Here is a 23506-nt window from a genome sequence, read left to right as displayed (position 1 = left end):
TTCCATGTTGTCTTCAGTCTTTGCTCAGAGCCGGTATATGCAAATTAACCACCATCTTGGCTGACAGTTAATTTGCATATACTCACTGATTAGCCAATGAAAAGGGTAGCGGTCGTACGCTAATTACCATGTTTCTCTTTTATTAGTGTAGATGGGATTATTTTCTTCATTTCTTTTTCAGATAGTTTGTTGTTGGTACATAGAAATGCAAGTGATTTTTGTATATTGCTTCCATATCCTGCCACTTTACTGACTTTGTTTATTAGTTATAACAGTTTATTGATAGATTCTTTAGGGTTTTCTATGTATAAGATTATGTTATCTGTAAACAAAGACAATTTAACTTCTTCCTTTCAGGTTTGGATGCATTTCATTTCTATTCTTGTCTAATTGCTCTGGCTAAGATTTCTACTACTATTCTATTTATTATTAATATTATTATTATTATTTTGTTAATCCTCACCCAAGAATTTTTTTCCATTGTTTTTAAAAAAATATTTTTATTGATTTATTACAGAGAGGAAGGGAGAGGGATAGAAAGTTAGAAACATCGATGAGAGACATCGATCAGCTGCCTCTTGCACACCCCCCATTGGGGATGTGCCCACAACCAAGGTACATGCCCTTGACCGGAATGGAACCTGGGACCCTCAGTCCGCAGGCTGACTCTCCATCCACTGAACCAAACCAGCCAGGGCTCCATTGATTTTTAAAGCAAATGGAAGGGAAGGGGAGAGACAGAGAGAAAGAAACATTGATGTGAGAGAGACACATCAATTGGTTGCCACCTGAAACTGAGGTATGTGCCCTTGACCGGAATCGAACCCGGGACCCTTTAGTCTGCAGCCAACACTCTATCCACTGAGCCAAAATGGCTAGGGCTCCAGTACTATTTTAAATAGGAACAGGCATTTTTGTCTTGTTTTAAATATATTCTTATTAATTTCAGAGAGGAAGGGAGGGAAAAATAGAAATATCAGTGATGAGAGAGAATCATTGATTGGCTGCCTCCTGCACGTCCCCTACCGGGGATAGAGCTCACAACCCTGGCATGTGCCCTGACCAGGAATCAAACCATGAGCTCCTGAGACATTAGCAGCTGCTGCGAAGCTGAAGCCAGGGCAGACTGTGCTTCTGGAGCTGCTGGCCCGTCCCTTCTCAGGGATCACTGAGAGCTCAGCAGCAAGGCTGAACTGTAAAGAATGGAAGCTCATACATCTGTCTACATGTTTTCAAAAGTCCTGGTTTTCATAGCCCATAGTAACAGGGGCTTCTCTTCCCAGCTCTGGAACCCTGGGCTGAGGGTCTGGTGTGGGGTTGGGACCCCTTGTTCTTCACAGGCAACCTCCGAAGAGATGATCTCCCTTCTGATTAAAAAAGTGGCAAACGTGCCCGGCAGGCGTGGCTCAATGGTTGAGCATCAACCTATGAACCAGGAGGTCATGGTTCGATTCCCGGTCAGGGCACATGCCTGGGTCGCAGGCTCGATCTCCAGTGTGGGGCATGCAGGAGGCAGCCAATCGATTATTCTCTCTCATTACTGATGTTCCTATCTCTCTCCCTCTCTTTTCCTCTCTGAAATCAATAACTTTATATATATGAAAGTGGCATACATGAGTGCCAGACCAGCCCGTTCTGTGCCTCCATCCCTCCTACCAGTCTCAATATGCTTTCTTTACTTTTCTAGTTGTAGAACTTCCATTCAGCCAGCTTTCAGGTGGTTCTGAATGATGGTTGTTCTGTATTTTAGTTGTAATTTTGATGTGGTTGTGGGAGGTAGTGAGTACAGGCGTTTACTTACACCACGATCTTGGTTCCTCCCTGATTGGTTTAATTTCTGATCATGACTTTGTCATCAGTGGCTTGAAGCCAAACAGTGTGCAAGGCTGGGCAGGAAGGAGCAGGCAAACCTATACCTGGAAGGGAGCTACAAGCAAGGACTTTGTGATACTTTGAAATAATATGAAAAATATTACCCTACATTTACCTGCTTTCCTGTCAGATGCAAAATGTTAAGAATTCTTACATAGTTAAGTGTATAGATTTGGCTGTGATTGAGGCAGAAGGATAGAAGGCAGAGCTCTCAAGAGGACACCCCCCGCCCCTCGCCTCGGGATTTTTTGTGGTTAGTTTTTAGAATCTCCCAGGTGAGCAGACTCAGGTGTTTGGGATTGCAAATCCTGCTTTGGTCTCTTTCCAGCCATGAGGCCTTGTTGAGAAAAATTTTCCAATCTCTTTGGACTTTTCATCTCTACATAGGACATATCTAATTTCCATAACAATACCTTTTCCAGAGGACCTTCCGTGGTTCTTCTTCGGAATTTCTTTAAGGCACATTTCCTGGAAAGGAATCCAGTGACCAGCCTTAGCAGAACCCCTGAGTGTTAATTCTGGAAGAATTATATCAAAGAAAATGCAAATTCATCTCAACAAGGTTGCCCAACATTGCACAACTGCTTGCCACCCCGAATCAGGGTTTTATTGTTGGAAAAAAGGAAATGATCATGGTAAAGCATTTTCTTTATCAAATGAAAATAGTTCGACAGTCTTGTATTTGAATGACCAAAGGAATTCTTGCTCAGTGTAAACAACTCAGAAAATAGGGGAGAGTATAAAGAAGAAAAACGAAAAGTAATGGTAATTCCAGCACACATGAAAAGCAATGGTGATACCACAGGAATAACATTCCTGGGAATTCTCCATAATTTGGGATTTTTTTCCTACGAGTACCCACAAACGCGCAGTTATACTACATACATATATTATATCCACATTCATGCTATATTTGCATTCATACAGCTTATATTTACATTGGCACAGATATGATATATAACATAACATTAATTATATATAAAAAATATCACAATATATTTTTTCCACTCGCGTGCACTCAAGACTGTATTAATGACACTGGGAACTCCTGATTACACCTATTTGGGGTGGGGAGGGAACCCCGCCAGAGCGGGAGCCAGAACACTCGGGAGCGGTGAGCCCGAGCATATGAACTACAAGTCCCAGTAGCCCAAGGCGCGGGCCGGGCGACCAGAGTATGTAGAAACTACTAGTACCGGCAAGCATGGAGCAGACGCCAGGACTACAAGTCCTAGAATGCACTGCTCCCGGATCGCGCAGGGCCCTCCGGGATATGTAGTCGTTGGGGGAGAGCTAATTTCTATTCCTTCAATATCAAAGAAAATGCAAATTCCTACAACGGCCCACCAACGCGACTTCTAACCGGCAAGCGAGAAGCCCGGGCGCACCATAGGGAAGTAAAAACTCTTCGGGATCCCAACTGCGGCGCGGGAGCAGGACGCGTGCGCATGCTCGGCGGCTATGGGCGCGGGAGATGGCGCGCCCTGCAGGCCTAGAGCGACAAACCCCGCCCCCGCTCCCAGCGCGCCCGTCCGGGGAGTCTGCGCAGATGATGCAGGGTGGAGGGCCGCGGGGAGCGACTCCCAGCGCCTGCGCAGATCAGCGGCTTCTCTCGCGAGGACGGGCGCCATTATCGCATCTCCCCGACAAACACCACGAGAATTCCGCAGCCCACACGGTAATTGCAGCTCCCGCAGCCGGTCGCGTCTCCACCTCCCCCTTCCCGCGGGGCGAGACGAGAGCGAGATCTCCCCTCCTCCCTCCTCCCTTCGCCCTCCTCCGGCCGCGGCGCCCGCGCCCTCCGCCCCCACCCGGACGCCCTGCTCGGCCCGCCAACGGCCCGCTGCCTCCGTCCGGTAGCCCCTTCAGCGCCCTCGGGCCCCGCCTCCCCCGTGAGCCCGGCGGGCACCCCTCCTACCCCCGCGTTGCCCTCAGCCTAGTCGGCACCTCCGGACGCCCCGCAGCCTTAGCGTCCCAGGGCACCTCTGCCCCCTGCAGGCCTGCGGGCACCCCCTTAGCCCCGCCGCTCCCTCCCCCCGGGCGCCCCTCCACCCTGTCAGTCCCCCGGTTTCTGAGGCCCCCGACCCCCGCGTCCTCGGGCGCCTGGCGCTCTCCCCGCAGCATTCCGACACCGGGGAGCCGGGTCAAAGGGCCGAGCGCAGGCTGGTTTTCTTCCCGGAGAAGACGGCTCCTTTCTCCATCAGTTTTCTTTCGCACTTGCACTCCTCCCACCCCGCCCCGCCCCCGCCCCCGCCCCCTGCCCCCTGCCCCCTGCCCCGCGGCGTCTGGGTAGGACGGTCCGGGTGACTGGCCCGGACCGGGGGCCGCGCCAGCTGCATTGAAACTTGGGGAACAGCCCTGCGAGAGGGGCTCCCCACAGACGGCCGGCTCGCAGCTGCGGGAGGGGCAGGCTGGCCTCACTTGTGGGGAATGGGAAACTGCAGACGCCCAAGACCCTTCGGTGGCCGCTCCTGTCAGCCCCCTTGCCGCTCGGTGGGCGTCCCGAGTTAACCGGCGGGAATGGAGCCCTGAGAGCCAGGCCGCGAGCAGCGTTCGCTGGATTCGCCCGCGGCTTCCCGGAGGCAGAGGGGGGCGTACGGTGCCTTCTGGGGAGCAGGCAGCGTTAGCTCCGGGGAGGACCCGACCCAGGGCTCCCCACCTGGATGAATGAGGGTTTCAGAGTGTGTTTTCCCCCCCCTCCCTATACTTTTTTTTTTTTTTTTTTTTTTGCTATTTCTGTGGTTTAATCCTTTTAAAATGTGACCTTAGCTTTTTGCTTTGAAGACTTCCCCCGCCTCCCCCCTCCCCCCCCCCTCCCGTGCCTGTGCCTTCCACGTCCACTGTGAGCGGATTGGATACATTGCCGTAATAGAGGACTGATTTGTCTGATGAGATGGCAGGGATTGTCTTGATATTGGAGAAATAAATATTCCCCGAAGAACTGTCAACAAGAGTGACTTCCGAGGATGGAGAGCTTGCCTCTCCCGTCTGGAAGTGGAACAGGTGGTTGCTCGCTAGTTGGTGTGACCTGCTCTTCCCAGATGTCCGCCAAGGAGTGTGCGCTGACACCCACTGCGCTGGTAGAACGAGCACTAAACTACACCAGTTGATGAGAGGGTAGAGTTGTAACTGGAAGTTTGGGAAACAGAAAAATAACGGGATAGTTGAGTGGTCTTCAGTGAGGGAAACGGTACATTAGAAAATAGATGATTGGATAACTTAACGTCCAGCTTTTAGGACAACCCTGGGTACAGATATCCAGTGGTAAAAGGAAACTTGAGAACTGCCTGTAAAGTTCTATCTATTCAGCTCCGTTTCCCCTTTGTCTTGCAGTTAAAATAATATGTTGTTGTCATGTGTTCTATCATTGGCTTTAAAACACACACACACACACACACACACACACACAGCTGCCATTAATGTGCTGTGGCAGGGACTGCTAATCGTCTCCAGTGTTTCTCATCACAGCGACCCAGTGAACTACTGTCCTGTTTTATGGATGAGGTGACAGAACCAGAGGTTAAGTGACTTGCCTAGGACACACAGAGCCAAGGTTTGAATGTTCTTAAAAAATTAAACATACGTGTATTTAATATTTTAAAGAAATGTACACAATGAAAAACTTACAATGAAAAGCAACAGTCCCCTGTCCCACCTTCCAGTCCCCCTCCTTATATCTTTTTGTTGTTTCTTCGAGAAGTTCTTAATAGCTCTAAATGATAAGCTGATACTAATTTTACACATTTTTGACGTTATGATAGTATGATTTAGCTGTTAATATATTTTTTCTATCTGCTGAATTCACTATGTTTCAGTTAACTCAAATTTTAACTATGTAAATACTCTTTGTTTCACGGCTAAGTAATGGATTTTCCTTCTAATACAGCTGTTTGCTTTTTCTATTGTTTGTAATGGCCTTACTCTTTGCCTTTCCTGCTTCCATTGACTCCTTACATTGTTTTAACCCTTTGAGTGCCAACCAATATCCTAGGAACTATGCTAAAATTGCCAAGGCATTTTTGCTGATTTTACAGCAGTTTAGGAAAAAAATTATGAATCGCAGGTAAATGAAGTTACATATTCAAAAACCTAAGGAAACCTTTACTACATTTGTTTTCTGCACTTAAGTGCTATCTGTCAATAAAGAGTGAACTACTAGCATCTAACGGTGACACTGCAGGGGGAGCGAGATAGCGCTCCGGCGCGGTCCTACTCTAGGGGTTAAATTCTCAATATAGTGTCAAATCTCTTCAACCTTCCCGGTCCCCTCCAACCCTCTGTCCTTTTTCTAACCTGGATTAACTACTCCGCCAGCACAGGTATCAACCTGATATTTTCCTTTGTTATACATCTGGACTTGTTCAGGACTCCATATTTTAATCTTGGCTTTTTTCATTTCAATGAGAACCTTTGGCCAAGTAGCCTTATTCCTTTTGGCTAACTTTTTAGGATCCTCTTTCGTTTTAGGACATTTCCAGCATGCCAGAGGATGTGCTCTTTGATCCTGGGGTCTTGTCCTTCAGCTCTGGGAAAGTCTCTTCTTTCATTTATTTGAGAATTTCTTCTGCTCTTTTCTCTTTTACAAGTTCCTGTTAGTTTGATAATGGACATCTTGACCTCCCAAATCTATCTTTATCTTCTTCCTGTGTCATTTTATTCTTATATCTGAGAGAAGGCTCAATTTATCTTCTAATCCTATTTTAAATTAGAGGTTCAGTGCACAGATTTGTGCACCGGTGGGGTCCCTTGGCTTGGACTGCACCCTCTCACAATCCAGGACCCCTTGGGGGATATTGGACTTCTGGTTTTGGCCCGATCCCCACAGGCCAGGCCGAGGGATCCTAGTGGTGCACGAATCCGTGCACTGGGCCTCTGGTATGCATATAAGATCTTTGGTTAATCTCTTCCCGCCCTCTCCCTCCCCCCTTCCCTCTGAGATTCATCAGTCTGTTCCATGTTTGCATGCCTGTGCATCGAGCGTCTGCCCCCTGGTGGTCAGTGCATGTCATAGCTACCAGTGGAACAGTCGCTTAGGCTTTTATGTATATAGATTTTTTATTTCCATAATTGAAATGTTAATTTCCAAGAGTATATTTGTTTTATTCCTTTTTCATACTAGCTTATTGTTTTTTAATACATTATCTTCTTGACACTGAGGATACAAATAAGGATTGTTTCTTTTTTTTGTTTTCTAATTTCTTGTTTCATTTAATGTCGCTGTTGTCTTTTAAAAAATACTGGCTTCTTGCTTCGTATGGCAAGTACTCCTCCATTATTGGCAATTGTTGTCTAAAGCAAGAGGAAACTGGCAGATCTGAGTCTGTGGGGCTGGTTTTGAAAATGTGTGGGTTTCCCTTTGGGTGATTGGGAACTTGTGCTTGGACCTGGAATGCCAGATGGCTTGAGAGATTTTATCTGGGCCTTTCAGCAAAAGGAAGACCCCTCTGGTTGGGGGTGTCCCACTTGGTCTAGAGCAGTGGTCGCCAACCTTTCAGACCTCACAGACCACCACTTGTTCCACGGACCACTGGTTGGCAACCGCTGCTCCAAAGGTTTCCTTAAATCAGCAGTCGCCAACCTATCAGACCTCACGGACCACCAGTGGACCACCTGTTGGTGACCACTGGTCTAGAGGGCCTGTTGTACAGCTCTTCTGTACCAGGACTGTCTTCTGTGTGCAGGTGCAGACTTCGAGTTCTGCTGAGAGTCCTGGGTTTTGGGTCCTAGCATGCTGCATGTGGGCTTAGAGCCCTCCTTTGGTTGTACCCACTCTTGTATGCTCTACCTTGCTGTTTCCTATGTCATCGTTAGATTCTCTTAGTTTGCCAGAAATTTGCAAAGTCTCTTGTCTGCCTTCTTATTTTCTTTCTTGTGGGTTTACTATATGCTGTTAAATTCATTTTAATGGGATGAGCAGTGATCACATGTGAACAGCCAGTTCCTTACTATGAGCAAGAATTCCAGAACCTGTTCTCCTCATCACTGTGCTCCTCCTCTCTCCTGCCTCCCAGTGGTCTAGGTGATGATGCCCACCGTCAGTGGGACATGGGGCCAGTCATGATCCCCATGGCTGTTTCCATATTGCAAGTGTGGGTGCATGGTGTTTGTTCCTTGTGGAGGTTCTTCTGGCTCTGCAGCCTTCGAGTGGGTGCCAGGCTCAGCTGGGGAAGGTCAATCATAGATGGGCCTTGTAGCAAAGATTGTGATTTCAGATTCTTTAGTCGGCTTTCACCATCAGTGTTCTAGGAGAGGCTGTCAGCATGCCAAAGTTTAAGGAATGCTTCTAGTTAAGCAGTGATTACTGAACTCAAAGTGTAATTGTGGTGCATTTTAGTCTATTGCCCTTTGAAAGTTGCACACAGTGAAATGCATCAGCTGTGTTTGCCAAGGCCTTGCTAGTGAAGTGGTCCACAGGCCAGCAACATCACACTAGGCATTTTAGGGAAATGCATGTTCCCAGGCCCTGCCCAGACATTTGGAATTAGAATCTGCAGTTTTGTAAACTTAATTTTGAAGTAATTTTACAAAAGAGTTGCAAAAATTGTTTAGAGAGCTTCCCTGCTCCCTTCACCTAATGCTGACACCTTACTAATCAAATATTCTTAGGAAAACCAGAAAATTAACATATCGGCACAGTATATTAACTAAATTGTAGTCCTTATTGAACTTCATCAATTTTCCACTAATATCCTTTTTCTGTTTCAGGATCTAATCCAGGATCCCACAATTTATTCATTTGTTACGTCTTCTTAAATCTCCAATCTGTGGTATTGCATAGCCCAAAAGTATCTTTCCCAAGATATTTGTAAATTGCAAAGGAAAAATTAGTAGCATCACAGTGAAAAAACCCAGCAGATACCGCCTTAACATCACCACTAATAATACATAATAATATCAGGTATGATCCACTGAGACGAAATGCATACCCTCAGTCTAATCATGAGAAAACTCAGAGGGACATTTGCCAAAATACTGCCGAGTGCTTTTCAGAAATGTCCAGGTTTTTTTTGTTTTTGTTTTTCTTAAACATTTATTTTCTCATAGTTTTGGAGGCTAGAAATCTGATATCAAGATGTCAGCAGGTTTGGTTCCTTCTCCAGCCTTTCTCTCTGGTTTGCAAATAGATGGCCACCTTGTATCCTCCCATGGTCTTTCCTTTGTACATATTTGTCTGATATCTCTTCGTTTGTCAAAATTTTCTTATAAGAATACCATTCAGGTTGGATTAGGGTCCACCTTAATGGCTCATTTTAACTTAACCCCATCTTTAAAGGCCCTGTGTCCAAATACAGTTACATTCTGAGGTACTGGGACTAAGGTTTCAACATGAATTATTTTTGGGTGGGATGACACAATTCAGTCCATAACAGGTGACAATATGGCAGATTTACTTTTCCTAAATAATATTTTTTACAGTTTCTATAATGTTTCATTATTTTACAAGGAGCCTAATATTCTTCCTCTATAATAAAAGCCAAATATGCTAAGTGTCTGGTCCTCTGTCCAGCCAATCAAAGTGTAATATGGTAATGATACGCTAAGGTGCTCAGCCGCTTGCTATGACGTGCACTGACCACCAGGGGCAGGCAGTCAACCGGTCAACGGGTCACTATGACGTGCACTGACCACCAGGGGGCAGATGCTCTGACTGGTAGGTTAGCTTGCTGCTGGGGTCCAGGCAATTGGGACTGAGTGAGACGTGCCGGACACGCCCTGGAGTCCTCCTGCAGTCCCTCCCTGGCTGGCCAACCTCCCGCATCCCTCCTCGGTGGGGTCCCTTGGCCTGACCTTCGTCCTCTCGCAATCCGGGACCCCTCCGGGGATGTTGGAGGGTCGGTTTTGGCCTGATCCCGCAGGCTAGGCTGAGGGACCCACTGGTGCACAAATTCATGCACCAGGTCTCTAGTCCTGTATAAAAAGGGGTAATACACAAATTGACCCAACAGTGGAACAACCGGAATGCTTGTGGCCCCTCGCCCTGGCTGGCCCAGCCTCTGAGTGGTTGCCCCTACCCCGGTCGGGGGCGGGACCCACTGGCAAACCACCTGTGGCCCCTCACGCCAGCCAGCCAGCCCACCCCTGATGGCCACCATTGGGGCGGGCCGGCTGGAATCCACCAGTGCACGAATTTGAGCACCAGGCCTTTAGGATGTGTGTGTATACATACACATATACATATATACATATATGGCTAATATGCAAAGTGTCCCCTTGGGAGTTTGACCAGGAGACTGAGAGTTCGATCGCTTGCTATGATGTGTGCTGACCACCAGGGGGCGACGCAGAACATGGCAGGTGACCAATGGCTGCGGGGTGCTGAGGGAGCGAGGGAAGGAGGAGGCAGGGAGGCGGGGAACCTGATAGGTTCTGATTGCTGGCCAGGCCTAGGGACCCTACCTGTGCATGAATTTCATGCACTGGGCCTCTAGTTATTTTATAATTTGGAAAAGCAACAATATTAGAACAAAAATATTTGTGTTTACATTTAAAATACAGGTAGATTCTATGTGTGATAATTATAGATTTGTCATTTACATGAAATGTCTTCTGGGCATTTGAAAGTCAAGGGATGCCGGACAATTATTGTGAAGGATTAACCCAAGCATTACAGGATGTACAGCGCCCCCTCCCCTTACAGTTGCCAGTGGCACCTCTTCTCCATCACTTGAGCAACCAAAAAATATCTCCCATGGTTTAAAAAAACTCCATTGATCATCACCACTTTAAAGTATAATTTTGTACTAATATTTGCAAATGTTTTCTCACCCCTTTAACAGAGCAAGAAATCATGCTAATTACCTTTGGCTGTGCCAGTGGGAAGGTTGTGTCTCAATACTGGCAGTTTCATGATAGCTAAAGTTGTCTAAAGACAATGAAGCCTCTTTTGCTGCAGTTTATCCAAATTACAGTCTTGATGCTCAGGAGAAAATACAATAATAGCAAACGGGTAGTGAACCCTGAATTTATGCCAGGCACTGTCCTAGTTCTCTACATATGCAAAAATTCATTTATTTGCAATAACCCTGTGAGGTAAACGCACCTGAATTAAGCACTTTACAAATATTATGGCATGTGATCGGCACAGAAAAAATGAGATTGCTACAGATTTGGAAACTAAGGCTCAAATCTCTCCTGGGAAGCAGACAGCTTATATGTATATACTTTATTACATGTACAAAATAATGTCAAACAATCAAAGTTATTGCCACAATGAAAATGTAGAGTACCAAAGAAATGCTGTGAATATATTTTCTAAATCGATTTAAGTTAGCAGTCATCCACTTACTGAATATTGTGAGGTTCTGAGTTACTTATCTAATGAGCTATATTGTGGAGAAGTGACATACTGGTTTTCCCCAGAAGTTATTGTAAAACAACTCAATTGGGCTAATAGTAGCCCCAATTTTGTGAACTGATATTTCTCTCCTAAAACAGAAGCAATATTGTGACAAATCCAATAAAAGGCTTTATTTTTATTTTGTTTGTTTGTTTTATTTTATTAAGAGAAGGCAGTTCCAGAGATTTTTGAGAAAACTAATTTTTATGCCCTGAATTCTTGGGGCATCACCTACTTGGTGTAATTGTTAGTATCAGCTGAAGTAAAATCTTACAAAGGCTGTCAGAAAATGCATAAAAGGCAAATAGGTATGGTTTCTAGCATATCCATACTCTTCTGTTGTGGCTTAAAGTTGATTACGAATAATACTTCAGGAAATAAACTTAAGGTTTTGATATAATTGGAAAAAATTATAAACTTTTCTTTTTAAAATAATATGTTTTATTGATTTCAGAGAGAGGGAGAGAGAAGGGAGAGAAAGAAAAAAAACATCAATGATGAGAGAATCGTCAATCAGCTGCCTCCTGCATGCACCTTACTGGGGACTGAGCTTGAAACCTGGGCATGTGTCCTGACCAGAAATTCAACTGTGATCTCTGGTTCATAGGTCGACACTCAACCACTGAGCAACACTGGCTGGGCAAAAATTATAAGTTTAATAAGCTTTTCCTGTTTTTTGTTTGTTTTTTTCCGTATTCCCCCTCACCACACAGTAGTCTGGGGATCTTTGTCTGATCCACTGTTTTGAGTTAAATGCATCTGCTTTTTTCTAGGTTGATTTTCAGGATAAAGCACACAGTTGTTTATCTTAAAACTTAGACTTTTCACAAACATTTTCCTTTTACATCAATGTAAAAGAAGATTCTGAAAAAACCCCTCTAATCCTACCACATTAATGTTATAAATCTGAGAATATTTTTCCAGTTTTTATCTGCAAAAGATAATTTTTAACATAATTTGTCTACATATGTACATAACATTTTCAGTGACTTTTACTTAAAAACATGACAGTTATTTTCCCTATTCCTTACTTCTCATGATAATCTAATCCATTTCTTTGAGTGGATGTACCATAACTTGCTTACCAGTTTTTTTATTGTTGGTCATTTAGGTTGTTTCTAGTTAATCTATAGATGGAATGTGGCCATTAATAGAAGTGCCAGTCTTGAAAGATAGGGAAAAGACTCTCTTTGCATTTAAAAAGTTGTCAGGGTTGCATATTCACTTTGATGTTGAAGAAATGCTTCTGTGTTAGATGGTCGTCAAGGAAATAAGAAATAATGAACCACAAATCTTGTTTTGTGTGTTGGTTATTTAGGTGTGCTAGGCACAAGTTCTAGATGATTTTTCATTAATGATTTATTGATAACATCTGTTATAGCTTATTAGCTTTAGTTTTTCCTTATGATCTTCATCTGTACTACATGTATCCTGAAAACATTAGCTATACAATTAAATATGTTACATGACGGTGCAAGACTGACTTTAAAATGCCCATGTACAATAAACATTTTCTCATTTTGAAGAAAAGATTTCTGGGGGGAAATACACATTAAGGGTCTCAATGAGAATGTCTCCGATAAAAGTTTTAAAAACCCTCCCAAAACCAGAATTAAATAAAGATTGTTATCGTGTTCTCTTATTTCACATAAAAACAAAATCACATAATGAATTGTTTGTCAGAAGTGCTCTGAACCATTCTGAAATATTCATTTTTGCGGATATGAGGAGTTTTAGGATTTTGAAAGCAAATATTGAGTGGGATTACATGGTTGCAATTTGCTCTTGTCTTGTTCATGGACAGTTTTGGAGCTCATTTAGCACATCACAGAACAAGAATCTTAGCAGTCATCTCTGCCTTCGCAAATAGTTTTAAAAATAACTTCTAGGTTTCCCACTTTTGTGCAGGATGTGAAACCACTTAAAAATGAGAGCCTCAGCTACTCATCTCATTTATGCCCTCTGCCTTGCCTTTGGCTCTGTCCACTGTCCAGGGCTGTGCTCAGGATGTCTCCATGGACGAGAGGGTGCCTGTCAGTCCTAAAGTCAAGGAGCAGAAGGAATGCCCTTGACCCCTTCCCACTCCCCATTGCAGTGGCGAGGTTGGGCATCCACATCATAGTGCTCCAAAGTAAGTCTCTTAAGTGGAAGTGGAGCTTGGCATCAGCACCCAGGGCCTCCCATTGCTTGAAACCTGTGGATATTTTTGAATTAAAATATGATAGAACCATTTACTTCTTAAGCCACAAGCAGATAGTTTGCCCCAAATGCTGTAAAATCATGAAATCGGTTCCTATTTTGAATTGACATCTCTGCATTTTCCACATTTACCCATAGTTAGGAACTGTATGATATGATTAAAATGTTTTGGATTATCTACCTCCATGATGGGGTGACAGTAAAGTTCACTTTGTCTCTTTAAGAAGCCTCACATTGGGTAGGGTGGGATGGTGGTGGTGTGCATGATGAGATGCCCCAGACAGATAACACATGGTGGGATTTCTTACAAGGTATGAGCATGGAAGAATAAAATCTGTCTAAAAGGCCTGAGAAAGTGAAGAGATAATAGTTTTTTTTAGGTAAATCCCTGAAAAAGTTGATAAGTGGAATTGAATGTGGGGAAATTGACTACCATCACCTTGTCCTAAGTTATTTTTATATTAGCATTTTAAATAGTTGAGCACAAATAAGGCATCAAAAGTGAAAGTAGGGCAGAGGGCCCAGGTTGGGGTGGAGGCCTGGCTATTCTTGTTACAGAATTTACCAGGTGACCAAAAAATACACAGGGAGTACTCGGAGATTCAGGAAAACCCATTTATTTCTGAGTGAGTGAATACGGAGGATGCTTTCCCTTCATACCCTTTGGTTTCTTTGTCCCCCGAATATGGCAGGCTTCCGGATCTTGCGTGGGCTTTGCGAAAAGCCCCCTGAGTTGGGATGGGGGATGTGAGACCACACCCAAAGGCCTGGCCTGGCACAGTGCTGGTAACCCCCTTTGGGGGTTGTGTATGGTTCATGGTTTATGGCCTGTGTAAAATGGGACTGTTCTGGGAAACTGGTTTTGCAAGACAGGACAAGCATCAGTGGAGTTAGTTATCGGCTAGTAAGAGTGTGTGTTAGAAGGCAGGTTACTGGCACAGATTCAGATTGCTAGCCACCACCCCACCCGCATGTCTTATTTTCCCCTTCATTCTTACCAGAGCACTGTCAGGAAACCTGGGCCTGCGTCGAACCAGTCAGCCTGTGGACTTTGCGATTGTACTGACAAACCTTTTAGTAATAGATTTACATTGTGTGCTTCAAAAGCTGCTGCTTGTAGTCTCCAGTGATTTTTCCTTTTTCCTTAAGGTGGAAAATCATCAAATAACTTGAAGCAAAGGTTAACCTTTCTGAATTAGAAGTGGGTTTGGATAAACTGGCAGTGAAAACATGGTATGTGTGCTGCTGGCATTTCCTGATTGGTGTGAACTACATGTCCCCTGAATATGGCCAGGGACACAGGCATCTTAATCTTACTATATGGAGCAGGGAAGAACTCAAGCTGCAGTTCCTGCTGTCACCATGCAGTGCAGCCCTGCAATTCCGTTGGTAGGTGGGTGGCCAGGTTGGGACTTCTGTTGTCAAGCCCGCCTTATGGATACTCTCATCAGTGGGAGTCAGGCATGGGCCTTGGGGGCAAAGTACTGTGTTAGGCTTTTATGCCCAGAACACTTCTCTGAAGATGTCAAGTAGTTCACAACCCACGTGTTTAGACTGACTGACAAAAAAAGGCTGATGTTCTGTTAACCATTTAAAAGTTGCAGCTGTCAGGGGGCAAGCACAGTTTTCAATTAATTGAAATTACACATTTTAATATTTACAGGATTTAACTAATTTCACTTTTTATTTTTGCAAAATGAGGACTTACTATTGTTATTTTAAATTTGTGTAATTTAAATTTGTATAATTTGTATTTGTATAAAATGCAGTCATACTATGTTAGGGAGGAGAAAGGAAGCTCAAGGACATACAATAAGCTGAAAGCAAACACATACTGCTAGGGGTTCCCTCCACACAGAGCTGTTAATAAAAAATTCAGTTCAGCTTGCTTCATGGATTCTCCCAGGATCATTCAAGAGTTAGTAAGGCTGCTTTGCCTTATTGGGATGTCTATGAATCCACTATAATCTGAATCATAAATTGCTCTTTATAGCTAACAGGAGGTGGATCAGCAAGAACCAATTCAGGCCTCTAGGTAACTGAACAATCCTATAATAGCGGAGGCACCTCTAAGGAGGTCAAGATTACTATTCTTCAATAATTGTCTTTAATTTCTTTATCCTTCAGTCTCAAGAGGCAGTTTCAAGATTCTGTAGATGCTGCGGACATCATTAAACACGAGAGCAGAGGCCAACAAACATTTTCTGTTAGAGGGCCAGAAAATATTTTTGGTTTTGGGATCTCTGTCACAGCTGCTCAACTCTGTTTGCCCTTGGAGGGTGGAAGCCTGAATGGGGATGGTTATTTTTCAATGAAACCTACCTACAAAAACTGACACCAGTCTAGATTTGGCCCTTGGGCTGTAGTGTGTGAATTCCCAAGCTCTAGACTAAAAGTTCTACTGCAAGTTGGAGAAAGAAATCATGGTTGGAAGTTCAATAACAGTATGATGATAGCAAAGCATACTTCAGCTGGTGCCAAGCACTGTGCAAAGTGTCATTTAGGCATTACTCTCTTAGTCTCCTCTAGCATCCATGCTCTTCACTGCTGACTTGGAGAGTTTGGGGGCAATCTGGAGGGATGCACTGAACCATCTGAGAGTGAAGGTCAGAATCTTTTAGTTTATTTTGAGAAAATCTACTTGGAAAGAAATTGTCAGTGGCAGCCTCTTAGAAGTATAATTAGCATTGGCAAAGTCACCTTCAAATGAAAATGCTTCTATCCATCCTCACGACCACCTTTTTTGGAGAAAAAGCCTCAAAATCTCTATAGGATTTTTTTTTTTTTTTCAGGCTTAGAAGTTGTAAGAATTGTACAAAGAATTATATAGTTTCCTAAATTCTCAGATGTTAATATTCTATATTTGCTTTATTTCTATAACTGTGTGTCTGTGTGTGTGTGTGTGTATACATATTTTTTTCCTGAAGTTTGACATACTCTCTTTTAACTACATTTTTAAAAATTATATTTTTATTTATTTCAGAGAGGAAAAGAGAGGGAGAGAGAGATAGAAACATCAATGATGAGAGAATCATCGATTGGCTGCCTCCTGCATGCCCCATATTGGGGACCGAGCCAGTAACCTGGGCATGTGCCCTTGACTGGAATTGTACCTGGGACCCTTCAGTCCACAGGCCAACTGAAGCAAACTGGCTAGGGCAAGTGTCTGTTTCTTAAAAAGGAGGACATTCTTATATAACCACAGTCCAATTATTCAAATTAAGAATTTATCATTGATGCAGCTCTATTATCTAAGCAACAGATCTAATTCAGATTTTACTAATTATCTCAATAATGTCCTTTATACTGAAAGAAAAGGGGACTCCTTTATGAACTTAGGTGAATATATTTCCCCCCAAGAATATTTGGCCCCCATGATGATACTGTGGTGGATGTGTCTGCCAGGGCTGTGTGTGGTCAGCCAGTGTCTGCCACATGACCTTAGCAGGCCTCCCCATGCTTTTGTCCATTTGCTGCTTTAGATCATGTTAACTAGTTCTCCTTGGTTATCCACTCTGCCTCTGAGGGATTGCACTTGTCTGACATCTGTTGTGTGGGTCAGAAATGTCTGGAATGGTCCCTGCATCTGCATCTGCCACCTGCCATTGTTAACTTTGTTATTTGTTCTAATGACTGCTCAGGTCGGGAGCTAATTTTCTCTTGTTTTTATGTTGCTGGTTAGGATTATAAATTCCCTTAACATTTTGGCATAATCTAGTTGTTTGGTTTGGATTCTGTAAAATTGTGAGGTGGACAAAGAAAATTAGGACATTTAGCCCTGAACTGCTGACCACCTCCCTCTCCAAGCTTTGCAGTATGAGGCAATAAACAGGAGGAACAGATGGGTGATAAAAGGATTTCAGTTTTTAAAGGGAGCTGAGAGATGGATAGATGCACAGGCCCAAACTCCAGGGAAAGGAAACGAGAACACATGGTGATTGATGGCTAACATGTGGGCTTAGTTAAGGACACAAAATGTGTTACTGTGGGAGTGTGCTCTGTTTCCCCCCACCCCACTTCACTGCTCTCTGGTCTCATGTTCCCCTGACATTCATGGTGTATGTTTCAGATAAGGGGAGCATTTAGGGATGGGCCTACATCAAAGGTTGGGAAGATGAAATGAGATAATGTTTAATATAGTGTTTAGGATTCAATAAATGGTAGCTCCTATAATTATTGTTATCATCAACTTTACCTGTCAGGTTATATATCTTTTTATGCTTGCCAACCTCAAATGGTGCTGATTTAATTGGTAGAGGTTTGCATATAGTCTGAATTTTGTCTGTGATAAACTTACATCATATAATTTTAGATAGTTAGAATTGGACAGGAGCTTAGAGGTATTGTAAATTAGTACAAGTTGCTAATTAAAAGCTTGGCTGTGATTGTAAAGTATACACTTGTTAACAAGTGCAAGAACCTACAATAATTGCACTTCTGTGAGGAACCTGCCAGTACCACATGTAGGCCCACACTCTGAGGGCGTGGAATCACAGCCCCCTGGCCCAGCAGAAGTCCTTAATAGTCTTTAGGGTTAAGACACCCTCCTGTTCTCTCCAGGGAAGTGACTTTTCTGTTGTACTTTATTGTAAATTGTGATTACTATATGGTGTTGTAATTTTGGCGTATTATTTGATATTCAGTGATAATTTTAAATTCTATTAGATGATTTTAGACAATTCACAATGTTGAGTATGAATTCGTACTGTGTTAGGGCCAATATTTCTTATAAGAACAGCTGAGTGGTTCAGTTGGTTGAGCATTTATCCTGTGCACCAAAAAGTTGCCTGTTTGATCCCTGGTCCAGGGCATGTACGGAAGGCAACCAATCAATGTTTCTCTTTCTCTTTCTCAACATGTCTTTGGGTGAGGCTTAAAAAAAAAAAAGAACATATGTCAGTGGAAAAATGACTTTAAAATTTTACCTCTAATTTAATATCTGATTATAAAGTGAGCTATAGTTGAATTTAAGTATATAAATATCAAAATCAATATAATATCTCTCTGAAACATAACTTTTTTCAGTAGAGGTACAAACATTGACTTATGTCATCTAATTCATTTTCACATCTCTAAATGTTTTTCATTTTAACGGTAAAATATAGAGGTATAAATGCAGTGAAAGTGTAGGAGAGGGCATCAACTGTGGTCTCCAAATACAGGGGTGGGCAAAAGTAGCTTACAGTTGTAATTCAAATATATAATACAATAATGAATAAATAACAATACAAGAATAAACTGTTTCATGTACTCACAACTGTAAACCTACATTCCTATCATGCCCACCACTGGTATTTAATGTTTTCACTTAAAAATTTTTTTTACAAAAAAATTTATTTCATAGAGGGAGAGAGAGAGAGAGAGAGAGAGAGAGAGAGAGAGATAGGAACATCAGTGATGAGAGAATCATTGTTCAGCTGCCTCCTGCATGCCCCACACTGGGGATGGAGCCCGCAACCTGGGCATGTGCCCTGAACCTGGTTCAGAGGTCGACGCTCAACCATTGAGCCACACCAGTTAGGCTTCTCTTGACTTTTTTAAATTAGAAGATAATTAAACCAAGATTCCTATTGTCCTTGCAGCAGAAGGTTTGAAAGAGCTGTCAGGGCATCAAGGCATGAGTTTCAGGATTATCTGTGTTTGCAGGATCATTTGAACCTGAATATCATTACTTTCTTCACTAACGCATTTGTGGATGACTCCTGTGTGCCCAGCGTGGTGCTTGTGTTAGTGATGATCCATGGCATAGAGCAATTGTTTTTACATTAAAGTGAGACTTTCAGCCACTAGAGGAGCCATTACAGCCCCAAAGCAGCTGTAGACAGTATGCAGACAGCTGGGCATGGCTGTATTCCAATAAAACTTTACTTGTGGACACAGAAATTTGAGTTTCATATAATTTGACATTTCAAAATATTGCTTTTCTTTTGATTTGGCTCATGGGTTGTACAAAAACAGGTAGAGGGCCAGATTTGGCCCATAGGGTCATTGTTTGCCAACCATTGGCTTAGAATGCATTTGTTGGGTGAGTGAATAAAATGAGATTATATACAGGCAGGCAGGAGGTAGCCAGACTAGGAAAGGCTTGAAACCTGGATGGAGGAGTTTAGATGTGATGCCGTCAGCAGAGGAGGACCATGGAAGGTGCTGAGGTGGGCTCTGAGAGGATGAGCCCTCCAGAAAAATCACTCTGGAACTTACAGGATGGATGAGAGAGGATTGGCTTCTTGCCTCAGCCATGTGTAACTTTGGGAGACAAAGGGACACTCATTCTGTCAAATCAGTGGACTCAGCTTTAGAGTGTGTCCCAGAAAGATGATGCCTACACATCAGACTGGAGGCAGGGACTGGGCAGGAGGCCAGTTCATGGATAATGAGGTACTTAGCAAACCAGGTGCAGTGGGAGAGAGGTTGGAATCAATAAGCGTGAAGAAACTATAGGATAGGGTCTGGTGATGGTTGGATACTTATGGGTAACAGAGCAGAGAGAGTTAAAAAAAAGGTGCAGGGTTCTTTCTCAGAGGGGTTGTTATCTCCTTGATCAATATTCTTGGGGAAAAGAAGCTAACAGGGACATGAGAAGAGTTCATCTTTGAAAATATTGGAATAGATTTCATTGTCTGTTGTCTTATGGGCATAGGGTGGTTTGAAATAATGGACTCGGGAAAGTCGTTGGTGAGAGTTTAAGGTGGCAAAATTTTGGGAGAGATGGTTGTCAGTTCGGTAATCAAAGTGAGTGCCTGCCAGCACCCTCTGGGAGACAGTGCCTTCCATTGTGCTGCTCTGTTTCCTGAAAGCCCGGAAGGGGCCGCACAGGCACCTGCAGCCTGTTGGTTAGTCACTGCACTGCAATTGGAGTGGCCCATGTGACATGGAGCCAGGGGGGTGGACATGCTCTGCAAGGGACAGCTTTCAGAGGAGGACAGAGGTCTCAGGTGGACCCTGGAGCAAGGCCCCAGGAAAGGGAGGAAGACATGGATGAGTGGCCTGAGTGAAGAAGAAAAAGAAATGCTGATGCTAAAAGGCAGTCAGAAATTGTTTACAGGGCTCTTGTCTGGTCTCTTGGAGAAAAGGTCCAGTCCAACAGCGAGTTTGGAAAACAGATTTTTTGGGGGGATTCAGAATGGAGTGGGAAGAGGCAATGTTTGTGATGGGCTTGGGCTCTAGAACATGTTCTAGGAGTTTGGCACAGGAGAGATGTGATGATGGTGGCTGGTGGCAGGCAGAGTGGATTGGAGAGTTTTATTTTTGTTTTTTTCTAAAGACTGACTTATTTTAAAATCTTTTATTTTGTAATAATTTGAGATTTGCAGATAATAGCAGAGATAGTACAGCTTGTTCTTGTGTACCCCACACCCAGTTTCTCCCCGTTAACAACATGCACCACCATGATGTGGGACAGTGTTTGCCAACATGAAGCTCTCCAAGCTCTGCTTGATGGAGCGTGAGCATGTTTTACTAAATCAGTGATTTTGTGCTACTTCCTCCTAACTTTAATCTAGAGAAAAGTTGCTAGAAGAGCACAACGAATATACAGGTGTATAGCCTTCATCTAGATCAGTGGTCCTCAACCTTCCTAATGCCAGGACCCTTTAATACAGTTCCTCATGTTGTGATGACCCCCAATTTCATTGTTACAAATTGAACATAATTAAAGCATAGTGATTAATCACAAAAACAATATGTAATTATATATGTGTTTTCTGATGGTCTTAGGCAACCCCTGTGAAAGGATCGTTCGACCCCCACAGGGGTCGCGACCCACAGGTTGAGAACCGCTGATCTAGATTCACAAAGGGTTAACATTTGTGTGGGTTTTTTCCTGCATTTGAAAGTAAGTTGGAGAGATCACCTTATTTTATCCCTAAATGCTTGAGCACTCATGTCTGAGAGCAATGACATTATTTTACAAAACTACACATAAAAAAATGAACAATAATTCAGTGTTACTAAAGATTCCGTCCATATTTAAATTTCCCTTGAAATCCTTTTATGGCTGAACCCCACCCCATCCCCAGGACCTTACTTCATCTGGCAGGTCTCCTTAGTTAATTGAGAGCAGACCTCTGCTAGTTTGTTCTGTGCCATGGACTTTTTAAGACTCCCAACCAGTAGACCTGCACCTCTGACCCCTTCGTTCTTGCTCTGTCCCCTCCTGACTCTCTCAGATCTCCCCCAGTTCTGGGCAGCCTTCCTTGATCTTCCAAGGCCAGGGTAGCTGCCTCAGTCTGTGTTCCCCTAATGCTGTTTTAGCTATGGCTAAGCAGTAGATCCCAAGTGTTACTTCTTAGTATGCATCTTAAGGGTAGGGTTACATTCTCCTCCCTTGTAGCGTATGTTTAGTTGTATGTATGTGCAGTGTGTGCCCAATGATTATTTGTTAAATAATCTATGAATGAATGCAGTAAGATCACAATACTAATTGTGTAAAAGAGTTCATAGAGACTTTTTAAAGTTTGTCTTGGAACTATGAAATAAGGTTAAGGTGTTTTAGTCTACAATCAATTGTACATTATTAGACTTCTGCATCTTTGGCAGTTGTAGTATTTTATTTGATCAGAACAGATGATACTTCACAATGTAAGTAATTTAGTAGCTGTCAGGGAAGAATTAAAATATGGGTGTTATATATGTAAAAATCAAAATTTTTGTTGCAAGATATATTCAGGCTTCTGCAATATTAGTTATATTTACCGTTGGCAGTTGGTAAACCAAGTAAAAGTTGCTTTTAAATGCATTTATAGTTTATATTTTATAGTAGGATTAATCTGGAATTCACATTAATTCATATGTGGTTCTTAGGTTTTCTTTCTAAAAATGTACCTGAAAGCAGTGGTTGTCAAAGTGTGGTCTACAGAACCCCAGGGTGTCCTTGAGACCTTCCCAGGGGTTCTGTGAGATCAAAGCAGTTTTCATAATGATCGTAAGTGGTCATTGCCTTTTTTGCATGTTGATGTTTGCACTGATGGTGCAGGGTCATTGGTGGTAAAACTGATGCTGCTTCAGCACAGTTGAGGCTGAGGCCCCAAGCTGCAGTTGTACCATTTTATTCTTTACTGCCATGCAATTTTAAAAAAATTGTATTCACCTAAGAATGTACTTGATGAAGCAGGGTAAATCTCAACCCAGTACACCTCTTTTTAAGACAGGATGTATGTGGAAAGCAGTTGTGCTGCATTTTGGAGTTAGAGGATTCCCTCAAAGACAAGTCCTGCAATTATTTGAGTTGCTAGCTGAACTAGCCACTTTTTTTCATGGATCACTAGAAAAGAATAATTGACAAACTATAATTTTCCTACTTAATGAACAAATTCAGCTTGCCACTTCAAGGAAAGCAACTAACACAATTGCCAGTGATACAAATTGAACTTTCAAGTGAAATTGGAATTTCAGAAAGCTTGTATCTGCTGCTATGAGCCTGATAGCTTCCTAATACTTAAAGACTTTCTGATGAGATCAGTGCTCATATCAATGAATGTAATGCTTTTGATAGTATATTATAAACAACATTCAGAACTCAGTGAATCAGTATTTTCCAGATGACAAGTGCATGGTGTTTCAAAATCACACTTGTGTAAAGGTCCATTTAGAGGGCAGTACAGACCAATGGATTTTAAAGTAATAGTGTACAAAAAGTTCACTGATATGGTTTTAGATTTCACATTGCAGCAAGCCTTTAGGAAAAATAAAACACTTGTTGAGTTTTGGTATTGTATTAAAGAAGAATATCTACAATTATCTGAAGGTTATTAAAATATATACTCTTAAAAAATAAAATAAAATACGTACTCTTCCCTTTCCCAGCAGCACCTCTTTGTGAGGCTGGATTTTCTTCATATGCATCAACCAGAACAATCTATTACAACAGATTGAAAGCTGAAGCAGATATGAGAATCCAGTTGTTTTCCATTAAGTCTGACATTAAAGAGATTTGTAAAAATGCCAAACTGTGTTCCTCTTCTTTAGATTTTGCTGCTTTTGTTGTTTTGGAAAGTATAGTCTATTTTCATAAAAATGTTTGTAAATATGTAATGTGTTGGTTTTTATAATTTTAAATGAATAAAGAAATATTCAAACATTTTCTGTTCTAATTTCAAA

General features: G+C 42.7%; 1 protein-coding gene across 6 annotated transcripts in view; it reads left to right on the top strand.

Moving 5' to 3' along the window:
* Positions 1-3483: 3483 nt before the first annotated feature.
* Positions 3484-23506, top strand: part of BANP (BTG3 associated nuclear protein) — a 147117-nt gene continuing 127094 nt past the window's right edge. For 4 of the 6 annotated variants that reach the window (XM_070399007.1, XM_070399008.1, XM_070399004.1 and 1 more), the window contains exon 1: positions 3484-3550. The gene's annotated coding sequence lies outside the window, so the exon portion shown is untranslated. Of the gene's footprint in view, positions 3551-4907; positions 4953-23506 lie in introns of those variants that run through there. The other 2 variants (XM_070399005.1, XM_070399006.1) reach the window with 2 other exon arrangements.

This window comes from Myotis yumanensis, unplaced genomic scaffold (assembly GCF_028538775.1).
Source record: "Myotis yumanensis isolate MYYU_CA2020_CCGP unplaced genomic scaffold, mMyoYum1.0.hap1 SCAF_18, whole genome shotgun sequence".
In the NCBI taxonomy this organism is placed as follows: Eukaryota; Metazoa; Chordata; class Mammalia; order Chiroptera; family Vespertilionidae; genus Myotis; species Myotis yumanensis.
The sequence above is the reverse complement of the archived record's forward strand: the minus strand, read 5'-3'. Positions and strand labels throughout refer to the sequence as shown.